The following is a 14,618-nucleotide window of genomic DNA, read 5'->3' on the forward strand; positions in this document are numbered from 1 at the left end:
ATTTATTTCTTTGACAAAACAATTGAGTACAAAGAAACCTCGCATATGTCGAAGTCCTCGGGACTGAGAAAAATGCATCAACACAGCCGAAACTCAACTCCTTACTTCGGCAAATCCAATTTTATTTAACATGTATATACATGTGTAAAAATCGGGACTTTTCTTTTGCGAGGTTTTCGACTTTACCGACTTCGACACATCCGAGGTTTACTGTGTCTAATATAACAGACTTCTATAAATATTAAAAAGTGAACATTACAATATATAATATAACCAGCAATGACCTGTCAGCTGTAAGAGCTAATTCTCAATCCAGAAATAGAATGTAAACATGTTCAACATAGCATACATTATACACAAATTGTAAACAACAATTGTATCTCATCATAGTCATAGCAATTTGAAATACAACTGAGTCCTTTTGTGATCCACAACTGAGTCCAACTCACCAGGTCCAAAAATTCACAGCTTAGTCCTAGATCTCTAGTCCTAATCCTCGACATCACCATCAGTCTAACCAGCATGACCAGGTCCAGGGCTTGGGCGTCACGAAATGGATATCAATCTGTCTCAGCAGCTCAACATATTCCAAAACCAGCACAGGAAATGATGAAAACTCCACTCATCTAGGTCTAGACCAGGTCCAAGACAAATGGTCCAGAAATGTAGTCTACAGTTTCCATCAATATAGATCCACAAACAAGTTTAGACTGGTCCAAATAACAATTGCTCGAAAAGAAAACAATAAGAGCACAGCAAAGCGTCCAAATATCAATAATATTGAACCAGTTTGCACTCACTACACTAGAACATGTTCAGCTCTCGTCTTTAGCTCCAAAGCGATAGATCTCCCCAAGATTCCAGTAAGTTCATCTAACTGCAAAATTCGTCCAAACGCACGTTATCGATAAAACATGCCATCAGCCAATAATCAGGTCTAACGTTACGCGTCGGCTCCCCCATAAGGACAAGCTAACGAGCGTTCATCCTCAGTGCAGTCCGTACAAATAGGCCTAGTACAAGTGCTCACGAATCACGGTCCTCAATCATCCGACGTCGAAACAGCGGAAGATCCGGCAACTCAGTCCAGACTACAGTCTACACTAGTCCAGGTTTCACTTCAGAAAACCACAGTTCACTCCTACTTCCATCACAAGCCTAAACAAAACTGTGAGAGTTCCCTTCCGAGTCCGATCGTGTGACCTCAAATCGATCAGCGATCCAATGCCCGTATAGGCCTAGCCTACAGCCTTAACCTTGCTAGCCCGATCCGATCCCACGTCCGGTCCAGCTTCACAATACACATACCGGTACGCATTCCAGTCCAGCAGACGGTCCATTCCTCCAACGCTTCCGGTAACCCCGTCAAGTTAATGTCCAGTATTTCACATTTCTGACATGAGTTCAGTTCTGCTCTCTGCCACCATGTAATATTACGTTGGTGGAACACTGTATATCACTGAGATGGACAAATGAATGATTGAACTCTCAATTATCAAGTTTATTTAACAACGACTCGGAGCACGTAGTTCTTACATCGTGGTTTCACGTCGCGTAGCTAGCCAAGCAACCCGTAGCATGCAACCACTTAGCAACCACGCGCACGTGCATAAACATATAGTCTAGGAGCCAGGGGGCTTTATTCAGAATTTTTGGTGGGGAAGGTTTGACAAGCTTATCCGGGGTAAAATTGTGCGCTGATTCCAAAAATGTCACTCTTATTGACCGTACTCACGCCATTTTGGTTATTTTGGCCAAATTTTGACCAAAAATGACCATTTTGACCACTCTTTGGAAAATGGTCCTTAACAGACTGCTTTTGTAGCCACATGCAATTAAAAGGGTCTATCTTAAGTAAAAATGCACACAGATTTCAGATAAAGTGCTTTCATTTGCCAAATCACAATAGCAGTGGTCATTTTGGCCATAATTTGGCCAAAAATGACAATTTTCATGATTTTTTGGCCGAAATGTGTTACAAATATTGATCAGAGCTACGACTGGATGTTTTTAGAAATCCACATTTATTTTCAAAATGTGCGCTGGATCATAACCATCAACCTCATGTAATTTATTCCATCAGTTTTGACCTATGAGGGTCATTTTGGGTACTTTAGACATAACTGACCATTCGCGCAGTTTGCATTATTAACTGTTCAAATAGGCAGGAAATTGAGGTCTTCAGCATGTTTTATCTTCTTCCCTTATAAAATGAGAATGCATTTAAATGTCCTTCATGTGTAAAATTTTATGCTGATTCCAAATATATCAGTCATAATAACCCTATTTGATAGCTTGTGGTAATTTTGACCACTTATGGCCCTCAAAATGGCCAATGACATCAGTTCATTTTACCCCCAAATACTTCGAATGTTACCAGAACCATAACAAGGTGTGCTGCGACACCTAACATTGGTGTGTTAATCCTTTAAATTGAACATCTCACAAAGTATTTTGACTTTATGTAATTTATTACATCAGTTTTGACCTATGAGGGTCATTTGGGGTACTTTATACATAACTGACCCTTCACGAAGTTTTGCATAATAAAGTGCACATTTACATGTCGGCAGGAATTTGAGGTCTCGTAGCGTGTTTTATCTTCTTCCCAATATAAAATGCAAATGCATTCAAAAATCCATCTTGTGTAGAATTTTATGCAGATTCCAAATATATCAGCCTTAATGACCCTATTCAATAGCTTATGGTTATTTTGGCCACTTATGGCCCTTAAAATGACCAATGACATCAGATCATTTTACCCCCAAATACTTCGAACGTTACCAGAACCATTACAAGGTGTGCTGCGACACCTAACATTGGTGTGTTAATCCTTTAAATTGAACATCTCAAAATTATTTTGACCTCATTCCATCAGTTTTGACCTATGATGGTCATTTTTGGTACTTTAGACATAACTGACCATTCGCACATAGGCAGGAATTTGAGGTCTTCAGTGTGTTTTATCTTCTTCCCTTATAAAATGGGAATACATTTAAATGTCCATCTTGTATAGAATATTATGCTGATTCTAAATATATCAGTCTTAATGACCCTATTGAACACCTAATGGTCATTTTGGCCACTTATGGCCATACAAATGACCAATAACATCAGTTCAATTTATCCAAAATACCTCAATGTTACCAGAATCGTTTCCAGGATGTGCTGTGACATCTAACATTGGTGTTTTAATCCTTTAAAATGAACATTTCAAAAGTATTTTGACCTCATGTAATTTATATCATTAGTTTTGACTTTTGACTATTTTGGGTAACTGACCATTCGTGCAATTTTGCATAATAACTGCAAATCGGCAGGAATTTGAGGTCTTCAGTGTGCTTTATCTTCCTCCTTTATAAAATGGGAATGATGCATATGTCGTTCTTGTGTAGAATTTCATGCTGATTCCCAATATGTCAGTCTTAATGACCCCATTTAACAGATTATGGTCATTTTGGCCACTTTTTGGCCCCCAAATGACCAATACCATCTGTTCAATACTTCAATATATCCAAAAATACTTTGAATGTTACTATAATCGTTACAAGGGTGTGCTGTGACACCTAATATTGGTGTATTAATCATTTAAATTGAGTGTCCCAAAAATATTTTTGACAACCTTGGTCATTTTGGCCAGATTGTCCCCTGCCCAATGTGTATACTAAATTAGCCTATAGTGAACATAGTGAGGAGACAATTCAGGATTGTGTTAATATTAGCATCAATTATTGTTAAATTGGAAAAGTTTGAAAGCTTTTGGGTGAAAATCAATGCAATGATTCCATATAAATCAGTGTTATTGGCCGATCGAACTATTGGACTTTGTGGTAATTTTGATCACCATTCCTCAATAATTTCTCGTGACCACACATTATTTGATTTAAAAAGGGCTCAAATGTTGCTTAATATTATTTCAGCTTGAGCTACTATAACAATAATCAAGATTTTAATGAATGTGATGAAAACCTTTTACATGAAGTACACATACATGTAAGGTTGTTTGACCATGCACCTTGGTCATTTTCATGATTTTAGGCACATTAACCATTTTGTAATTCATGGAAACAAATGATATTAGATAGGACATATTACAAAAACTTTCTGCACCAGATTAATACAATGATTTAGAATATATCAGTCTTAATGACTACTTAGTGGTCATTTTGTTCCTTACAATTAGCAATGACAATTACATGTATCAAAAGTATTCCAATATTCTTGCTCTATATTTTTGTAAGATTTGTTGTATCAATCATAATCAGTGACAAATTATTTAATTCAATATGATATTACTAATATTCAAAATGTGACCATTTTGGCTAATTTGACCGTTTATCCAATGTGTGAATTTTGAAATAAACATGACTTAGCAGCAATTGTAGGTCTATGAACATGATGAAATGCGTTCAATCCCTTTTCATGGGAAATATTAAAGGTTCACCTTGAGTAAAAATTGTGCTAAATATCATGTGAATGTCTTCTTTGGCCCCTTTGATCGCTGTATGTTCCTAAATAGCCAGAATTATTTTCCTTCTTTAAAGTCAAATTGTACTGAGAATCATTACAAAGCAAAATAGGTCACAGTGAAGTTCACAAAGAGTTTTGACTATCATTCATTTTTACAATCTTTGTTTTTTCTTGTACAGTGATTCACAAAGCTCACATTGGCATGATTGGTGAGCAGCAAATTTACCCTTCATTCTTTTGAAGACGTACTGGGTAATAAAATACATTCTCTATATGAAATTATTCTCTGTGCCGAATTTTGGTCACTCTTTAACAATTTAGGGCAAGTTTTCCACTTTCAACTTTACCAATCATGCCAATGTGAGGTTTGTGAAACATTATACAAAATGGCAAAGGTAATAAAAATGCATCATGGTTAAATCTATTCGTGAAATCCACTTTCACCAATAGCTTTGTAATGACGCACCTTTGAGTTCAGGATTAGTTCCTTCCTCTAGAATATAGTTATCTGTATAATTTAAATAAAAAAGGAGGGAATGATGTTATGGCTACTCAATTACCATACAATGACCAAATGGTGAGGTATTTGGCACAATTTTTTTTACTCAAGGTGAGCTTTTAATATTTCCAATCGAAAGGGATTGAACGCATTTCCACCATTGCTCCTGTCATGTTTAGTTACAAAAGTCATACATGCGATAGATAGTCAAAATGACCAAATTGGTTTCAAAATTTTGATAATGTGCTATTAGTCATATCATATTAAAATCAATAATTGATATAATACATCTTATTAACAATGCGGAGCGATAACAACATTTGAATCCTCCAAAAGCGACCAAAATGACCACTAGCTCATTAATGGTCATTAAGACTAATATATTTGGATTTCATTAATCTACATTAATCTAGATAAGTGTCTTAAAATAACATGTAAATGATGCTAAAATGTCTCATTCCTGAATTTGCTGCCCCATATATGTGAGGTTTCCATAAACATTTACTGTGTGTGTGGTCAAGGTGGCTAAAATCATGTAAATGACCACAGTGCCATGGTCAAACAACCTTATGTATGCGCGATGTCAGCACTCTTCACCGATTAATGGTAGCTCATGCTGATAATGATACTGACCAGCATTTGAGCCATTTTTGACTCATCAAAGCATGCAAGGTCTCTCTCTTAGCTGATCTCTCCACTAATTGGAGATTCCTAGGGTCCATGGTCACTGGTCAATATTGAGGGAAACGTGGTCAAAATGACCACAGGGTCCAATAGTTATGGTCTATGTGTGGAATAATTTCATCAATTTCCACCAAGAAGCTTTCAAACTTCCCCATTTATCAATAATTGATGCTAATATTAACGCAATCCAAAATTTCTCCTCACCATGTTCGATATCACCTGAATTAACATCCACAATGAGCAGGGCTGGCCGGGGGGTCAAGGTGGCCAAAATGACCAAGGTAGTCAACTTTGGGGATGCTCAATTTTAAGGATTCATTCACCAGTGTTGGGTATTACAATTGTACAGCACACCCTTGTTAAGATTCTGGTAACATTCGAAGTATTTCTGGATAAATTGAACTGATGTTATTGGCCATTTTAAGGGCCATAAGTGGCCAAAATAACCTAAAGCTGTTAAATAGGGTCATTAAGACTGATATATTTGGAATCAGCATCACATTTTACATAAGATGAACTTTTGAATGCATTTCCATGTTATATGGGAAGAAGATAAAACACGCTGAAGACCTCAAATTCCTGTCTATGTGCAGTTTATTATATGCAAAACTGCGTGAATGGTCAGTTGTGGCTAAAGTACGCCAAGTAACCCTCATAGGTCAAAACTGATGGAATAAATTGCATGAGGTCAAAATACTTTTGAGATGTTCAATTTCAAGGATTAATACACCAATGTTATGTGTCACAGTATGCCTTTGTAACGATTCTGGTAACATTCAAAGTATTTTTGGATAAATTGAACTGATGTCATTGGTCATTTTAAGGGTCATAAGTGGCCAAAATGACCTTAAACTGTTAAATAGGGTCATTTAGACTGATACATTTGGAATCAGCATAAAATTCTACACAAGGATATTTAAATGTATTTCCATGTTATATGGGAAGAAGATAAAACACGCTGAAGACCTCAAATTCCTGTCTATGTGCAGTGTATTATATGCAAAACTGCGTGAACGGTAAGTTGTGGCTAAAGTACGCCAAGTGACCCTCATAGGTCAAAACTGATGGAATAAATTGCATGAGGTCAAAATACTTTTGAGATGTTCAATTTCAAGGATTAATACACCAATGTTATGTGTCACAGTATGCCTTTGTAACGATTCTGGTAACATTCAAAGTATTTTTGGATAAATTGAACTGATGTCATTGGTCATTTTAAGGGTTATAAGTGGCCAAAATGACCTTAAACTTTTAAATAGGGTCATTTAGACCGATACATTTGGAATCAGCATAAAATTCTACACAAGGACATTTAAATGCATTTCCATGTTATATGGGAAGAAGATAAAACACGCTGAAGACCTCAAATTCCTGTCTATGTGCAGTTTATTATATGCAAAACTGCGTGAATGGTCAGTTGTGGCTAAAGTACGCCAAGTGACCCTCATAGGTCAAAACTGATGGAATAAATTGCATGAGGTCAAAATACTTTTGAGATGTTCGATTTCAAGGATTAATACACCAATGTTATGTGTCACAATATGCCTTTGTAACGATTCTGGTAACATTCAAAGTATTTTTGGATAAATTGAACTGATGTCATTGGTCATTTTAAGGGTCATAAGTGGCCAAAATGACCTTAAACTGTTAAATAGGGTCATTTAGACTGATACATTTGGAATCAGCATAAAATTCTACACAAGGACATTTAAATGCATTCTCATTTTATAAGGGAAGAAGATAAAACATGTTGAAGACCTCAATTTCCTGCCTATTTGAACAGTTAATAATTCAAACTGCGCGAATGGTCAGTTATGTCTAAAGTACCCAAAATGACCCTCATAGGTCAAAACTGACAGAATAAATTACATGAGGTTGATGGTTATGATCCAGCGCACATTTTGAAAATAAATGTGGATTTCTAAAAACATCCAGTCGTAGCTCTGATCAATATTTGTAACACATTTCGGCCAAAAAATCATGAAAATTGTCATTTTTGGCCAAATTATGGCCAAAATGACCACTGCTATTGTGATTTGGCAAATGAAAGCACTTTATCTGAAATCTGTGTGCATTTTTACTTAAGATAGACCCTTTTAATTGCATGTGGCTACAAAAGCAGTCTGTTAAAGGACCATTTTCCAAAGAGTGGTCAAAATGGTCATTTTTGGTCAAAATTTGGCCAAAATGACCAAAATGGCGTGAGTACGGTCAATAAGAGTGACATTTTTGGAATCAGCGCACAATTTTACCCCGGATAAGCTTGTCAAACCTTCCCCACCAAAAATTCTGAATAAAGCCCCCTGGCTCCTAGACTAATATATGATATTATCATAACATGAACCACGCTACGTGGTCTTTTTGTCTAACCCCACTGTGCGGGGTCACCAAATTAAAATGACCATTTACAAGCATGGCTAAAATTTGACCTCGACTGGGTTAGACAAATAACCACAATATATGGTCATTTTGGCTAACGGTGAGGGGTTATGTTATATAATGTTATATCGAGCTTTTTACCAGACTGCTAGAGAGCACGAATGCCCGTGAGCAAGCAACCAGGGGACCGAAGGCTTAAGGTCCTCTCTGAGGAACCTGGTAATGCGTTACCAAAGGGCACTAGCGCACCACTTGGGAATCGAATCCGGGTCACCGGAGTCCGAAACCCTCGCTCTATCCAAAATGACCACAAAGTGTGGTTACAATTTGACACGTCAAAGTTTAGGTCAAATGTTTAACCGCGCTATATACGTTTTGGCCACTGTGCGGGGTCACCCAAAATGACCATTAAGCATGAATGATTATTTTCCATTTGAAATGTTCTGCGTGTACGTGGTCGCAATATAATCATCGTGGTTAGTTCTACTTGACGCTGACAAAAAATTACCAAATTTTTTTGACTCAAAAATTATCGTCGATCAAACCGTGACCACGAAACGTGGTCAAATTATGCTCTTTCATCTGACCACGTTCTGCGTGGTCAGTATAACTAATCATCGTGGTTAATTCTAGCCGTGGTTCTGACCAAAGAACCTGTTTCGTCGATCAAACAACCACGAAACGTGGTTAAATCATTTTGACCACGTAAAACCACGCAAAATCCGACCACGCATTTTTAAGAGTGTACATTTACTAAAAATATCATAACTTTTTTCAGTACAATAGATATTTCAAGTGGTCCCGAAACATGGAACGATCTTCCTGCTTAAAAAAAATTGTCATCATCTAGCTTGAAAATTCAAGATAAAAAATGACTATCAATCATTGCATTGATTATATCTAATGAACTTCTTTATATTTAAAACAAATGCGACATTGTGCGCGATCGTTCTTAATCGTTGCGATCCTTTTTATATCAAATATAACTCAGATTTGCTCAGTAGTCACATCTCTTTCTCGCTCACCTCCATCTCTCTCTCTCTCACATACACGCACACACACACACCCTCTCTCAAACAAGTTAATGTTACATAATTATGTTCTTCATCAAAGCAACAAATTAAAATTAGGTATATTTTTGAACCCAAACTTAGTGTTGAATAAGAACTATTATCATGTAAAAAATTATGAATATAAATGTTTATGCGAATGATAGATATATATCGAGATTATTTTTATTAAGAAAAAAATTATTTGTTCATAATTTTCATGTAATTTCATGTAAATGTACCTGACAGTATTCAATTCATTATTCTAAAATTTCAATTGAGTTGAAACACTGAACGCCCCCGCCCCCCCCCCCAAGAAAAAAGGGGGTGGCTAAGTTCCTGCATAGGGTTAAGGCACTCGATCTCGATTTTAGTTTTCAGCAACAACTCTCCGGCGCCGCTATACTTAGATTATTTCGCAACTATAGGTCTATCCCGAGGTCTAAATAGATTTTGAGCCTCCAAAATTTAAAATTTGCAGCGAACATAATAAGGGAACATATACTTTCAGGTGAAATGCGCTAATTATATAAAGAACTTAATTATTCAATTATTACGCAAATATTTACAGTGCAAGTTTGGTTAGATTTCTTGGTACGAAAGGCTTGCTTGAAAGCATTCCGATAATTTTCGCTGAATGACGTGTATATGATGGGATTGATGGCAGCGTTGATATAACTCAGGGATCTGAACGTCTTCGGAATGTTGTACCCTGATAATGAAGCAATCGTCTCCAATACGGAGATGGTTTCGAAAGGAGCTAACGAACAGAAGAACACACCGTTTATTACCAACATCCTCGAGACCTGATCTCGCAATTTCTTTCGAGTTCCACCATGTACTCCGCAACCTAAAGGGGGTATCTCACTGGGCTTGAAACTAGTTCGCGACTAGTTCGCGACTACAAATTTTGCTAGTTGCAGAGACGTCTCCGCGACATCTTTGAGACGTCTCATGAAAATTACAGAGTCTCCGAGGAGTCGCAAGAAGATTAAACATGTTTAATATTTTTGGAGACTGTTTCTTGTCTCCGCGACGTCTCCGAGAAGTCTCCATCAGTTGCTGCGACGTCTCGGAGACTAAAGATATCCGCGACTGCTGAGACGTCGCCGCGATGTCTCCGCGATGTCTCAGAGACGTCTCAGAGACATCGCGAAGACCCGCTGGAGACCCAAAAAATTATAATACATTGCGGAGACGTCTCCGCGACACTTCTTCACACTGTTTGACCCACTTCAGAAACCACGTGACTGAACGCGTGCTGATATCCCTCCTCCTGCTCCAAGTCAGGTGTATGATCTTTCAAACGTTCCATCGAGACGTCTCCTTGGTGAGAGCGCAAGCCATTTTCGTCTCCGAGACGTCTCCGCGACTGCAGCGACTGATAAGTTGGAGACTGTCGCGGCGACGTCTCCGTTGGTGAGATAGGGGCTTAAATGATCTGTTCAAACCACGAACGATCTTTATGTATAAGACAACGTTGACCATATAACAAAAAAGAATGGAACCGTTTGGGCGCCTTTCTGGAATGTTGAAATCAACGCATGTTCCGGACGACAAAGCCCGAATGTGTCCGGGTATTCAAGAAAATTGGGGTTTCCAGGGGGCCACGTAATACATATTTTATAGAAATAAACGCTCGATGGAGATGATAAAGCAGCCACTCCCAGTGATATAATCCATGAAGCACAACAGGCAACAACTGTCATTGCTGTTTTGTAACATTTTTCTATTGCTTTCATTTTCAGAGGGTGACAAACTGCGAAGAAACGGTTTACAGTTACCAGTGTGATAAAGAATAAAGACGAAAAGTATGCAACATTTGAGGAAAAGAGTACAAAGATACAGCCATCAGAGCCAATGTGCGAATCATCTTGAATTGGCGAGCTAGCGAAACGCCATATCTTTTCTCCGATTGTAACTAACAGGAAGATTAGGTCAGAAACTGCCAAATTCAATAGGAACCAATTTGTGGAGATCCGTATCCTATGTATTTTAAGGACTATGTAGATGAAGGCTAAGTTGCCAAGTACTCCGACCACCAAAATTAGAGGAAGGAACACTGCAAAATAAAAGTAGTCTCCCGGCACATGATATGTCAAGAAATTTCGAGGAGGGGGATGGCCTGTACAAACATCCCCCCACTTTTCACAGAAGAAATGAAAAAAAAATCACAAGAGATAATTGTTTTGTTGGTGAAAATTCTTCCTAAAATACCGCTTAACAAATAAAACAATATCATTGGATCATAAAATGCAAATAAAGAGCCAGTTCACCATTTGCAAACGAAATACTTCTGTCCTTATTATAAAACTGAAGAGAAACCCCCGTTTCTTCAAATTCATCAATGTTGGGGGGGGGGGTTGGGGGGGAGGATTAAGATGGAATGTCAAAACATTTTGAATGTTATCTCTAATAAAACCATTAAACCATCATGGGGTAAAAAGATAACAATATCGAGGGGTATTAGCCATATGGACATACAGTGGCGTAACTACCGGGGGGGGGGGGCTGACCCAATCGGCTGACCACCCCCCCCCCCCCAAAAAAAAAAAAACGGGGAAAAGGAGAAATGAGGGAGAAAAGAAGAGAAACGTAGTGGGAAAGAAGAAAATATAATTCATTATAATGTTATATTATAATTATTTATGTTACATTACATAAGAAACATTTTTATCATAACTTTATGAAACATAATTTGCCCAGGGCCTACGTCTTCATTGTTCCTGGTGCTCGCATTGTCTTTTTAACAAGATAGCCTAATCCTGTTGTATTAAAATATCACGTTTTCAAGTCAATATAAACCAAATATATTTTCTAGCACTTGAGTTATCATATATTGACATATGCTTCTTTTACATGACTCAAAAAGTGATTGCCCCATGTTAAGGTCTCCGTATATAAACATTTCCTGTCCGTGATTACGTTCGCATTAGTGGATTGGTGAGATATGTCTGCTCTTCGTGAATTCCTAAAATCAGTCCTTAAAATGTCCCTTCTTCTGATCTGAATATGAAAAATTTTCAGCTCGCATCATTTGGTTAATGAAATACCTATATGGTCCTAGTTAATTCCTACAAAGAAACATTAGAATGCCCCACTTCAGGTCTGAATTATCTAAATTTTCAGCTCGCGCTTCGCGCTCGCAATATTTGATTGGTGAGATGCGTATGATAATCATGATTGCAATGACTACAAAGAGTGTTTCATGTGTTCAGATGTAATTCTAATAAAATCAGCAAGCGCTTGGCACTCGCATTAGATGACTATGGTGAGATATGCATACTCTTAATGGATTCCTAAAATATATTCCTTAAAATCTCGCTGTTTGTGGTCAAAATATACGAAAATTTCAGCTCGCGCTTCGCGCTCGCATTGTTTAGCAAGACAGGTACCTATCATGATTACATGAATTTGATTATAATGTCCCTTTTTAGGTGTGAATATAAAAAAAAATCAGCTCGCGCTTCGCGCGCTCACTCAGTGATACAAAAAATTTGCTGGTGCCCCCACAATGCCGTGACCCACGGAACGCCAGTGTGGACATATCAATGACAATTCCTTGCATATCTAAAAACATGATTGCAAAAAAAATGCCAAAATATTTCAGTCATCCCCCCCACCCATCAACACGGATTTACGCCAGTGCTTTTGTGTCAGTCTGATTTGCAGATTGTTTTTGTACCCATGTCAAAATCAAATGTTTATGTGTGTTAATGTATGTGTGTGTTGGTTGCGGGGGGGGGGGTGAGTGGGTGTATTATGTCAATGTACTTTTTTTCATTGTATGTAGAAACTGTAACTATGTAAAATATATTAGGGGTGCAACAATAATATGTTGATTTTTTTTTCTTCAAATCTTTATACTTGAGGGTCGGGGCTGAGTTAATTTTACATGTATATATATTCTAAAGGTATTTCATTATTTGCTTCTTTTTTTGTAAATATTTTCGTATTTTGTTATTGATATGAAATGAAGATTTGTCAATTTTATTTGTATTTATCTTGAGTTTATTTGAATGAAATCCTTAAAAAACATAATATGTGTGTGTGATCATGCAAAAAACACTATTAGATCTAAGATGTACATGATGATCATCTTACAGTTTTTACGTTAAAAGAAAGTATGTGTAGGGGGGGGGGGCTCAGCATCCCCATCGTTTCCGCGACCCGGCCCTTACAAGCAAGCACTCAAACATATAACAACAACAAACAGGTCAGTCATGGAAAGAAGTTTTGTAAGTAGGCTGGCCTATATACTCTGCATTAAAAGTTTGTGTCAAAGCATGCAGCAAAGGTAGGCTAAAATAAACATTTACGCCTAACTCGAGCTTTCTTTCTTTCTTTTTTTTACTTTCTTACTTTCTTTCTTCTCCTTGTTGTTGTTGTTCTTCTTTAAAAAATTAAGAAATAGATCTCACTCCATCTTCTTCCGTTCTTTTTCCTCAAACTCGTTTTTGTTCGCTCGAAAGAAAAATCATCAAATTTTCCCCTCATGGAGAGGACTGTGTGGGACTCACTGTGTGGGTTCTTCGTTTCATTTTAAGAATCAAGTGATATTCTTTCTGTACGGTTGGAAAATTTCCTAGAGCGCTAACTGGGCGAATCTGGTCAATCAAAATCTCAGCCACAAGCTGTCTAAATACAATTGTGGGGGGGGGGGTGTTGTTGATCTTTTGCCCCAAAATTTCCTTTTTTTTCACGGTGTGTGTATTGCTTTCTCAGTGTCTCTATCATTTTTTTTTTTTGGGGGGGGGGTGGGATTTTTTCATTGCCTTTTTTTTGTTAGATGACAGGTCGCCTTGTTTTCTAGACTATTCTTTTTAACAATATTTTTTTCAGCATGATAGTTAATTGAATTAAAGTACGGAATGGATTCAATAGGGTACTAATAGTATTCTAAAAAGGATTTCTAAATTACTATTACAGATTCAAACTAATCTCAATTATAGATTCTCAGTGATTTTGTAAATAGCCGGCCACTAGATTAATAAAATCTCATAGATTTTTTAAACAAAAACGTTTGCTCCTCACTTCCAAAACCATTTCATTTATAATTCTAAAATTTGTAATGTCCAAAACTTGTCCACAATAAATGGAACAGCGTACTGTATTTTTTTGTTTTGAATTATATTTCATTTTCTTCGTCTTTCAAATCGATAAGTTTACAACCACAATTCATATAAATCAAGATTTTGTACATGTATACGAAACAAATGATATGTCAATATCAATGAAATTGCAAATTTTCAGAATGATTAGAATGAAGTTACATGTAACTGCCCAATTTCTCTTCCATAACAATGTGAAAGCAGAAAAAAAATCATATCACATCGATCGACAAATAAAAAGACATACTTTGTAAAAGATTTCTTTTTTGCCTGAACAGAATAGAAATAATATATTTTGCACACAATTTTACAAAAAAAATGAATGAAAGGTCAATTAGAGGAAGGTTATTTTGCCTAAAAACGTCGCTACACACTCACCTCCAATACCCCCATACCCCAAGCCCCCCCCCCCCCCCCCCCCCCCCC

At 37.2% G+C, this 14,618-nt stretch overlaps 1 pseudogene; it reads right to left on the reverse strand.

Moving 5' to 3' along the window:
• Positions 1 to 9,623: 9,623 nt before the first annotated feature.
• LOC121412964 lies at positions 9,624 to 12,770 on the reverse strand (annotated as a pseudogene).
• Between the last annotated feature and the right edge of the window lie 1,848 nt (positions 12,771 to 14,618).

Source organism: Lytechinus variegatus, chromosome 4 (assembly GCF_018143015.1).
Source record: "Lytechinus variegatus isolate NC3 chromosome 4, Lvar_3.0, whole genome shotgun sequence".
Classification (NCBI taxonomy): domain Eukaryota; kingdom Metazoa; phylum Echinodermata; class Echinoidea; order Temnopleuroida; family Toxopneustidae; genus Lytechinus; species Lytechinus variegatus.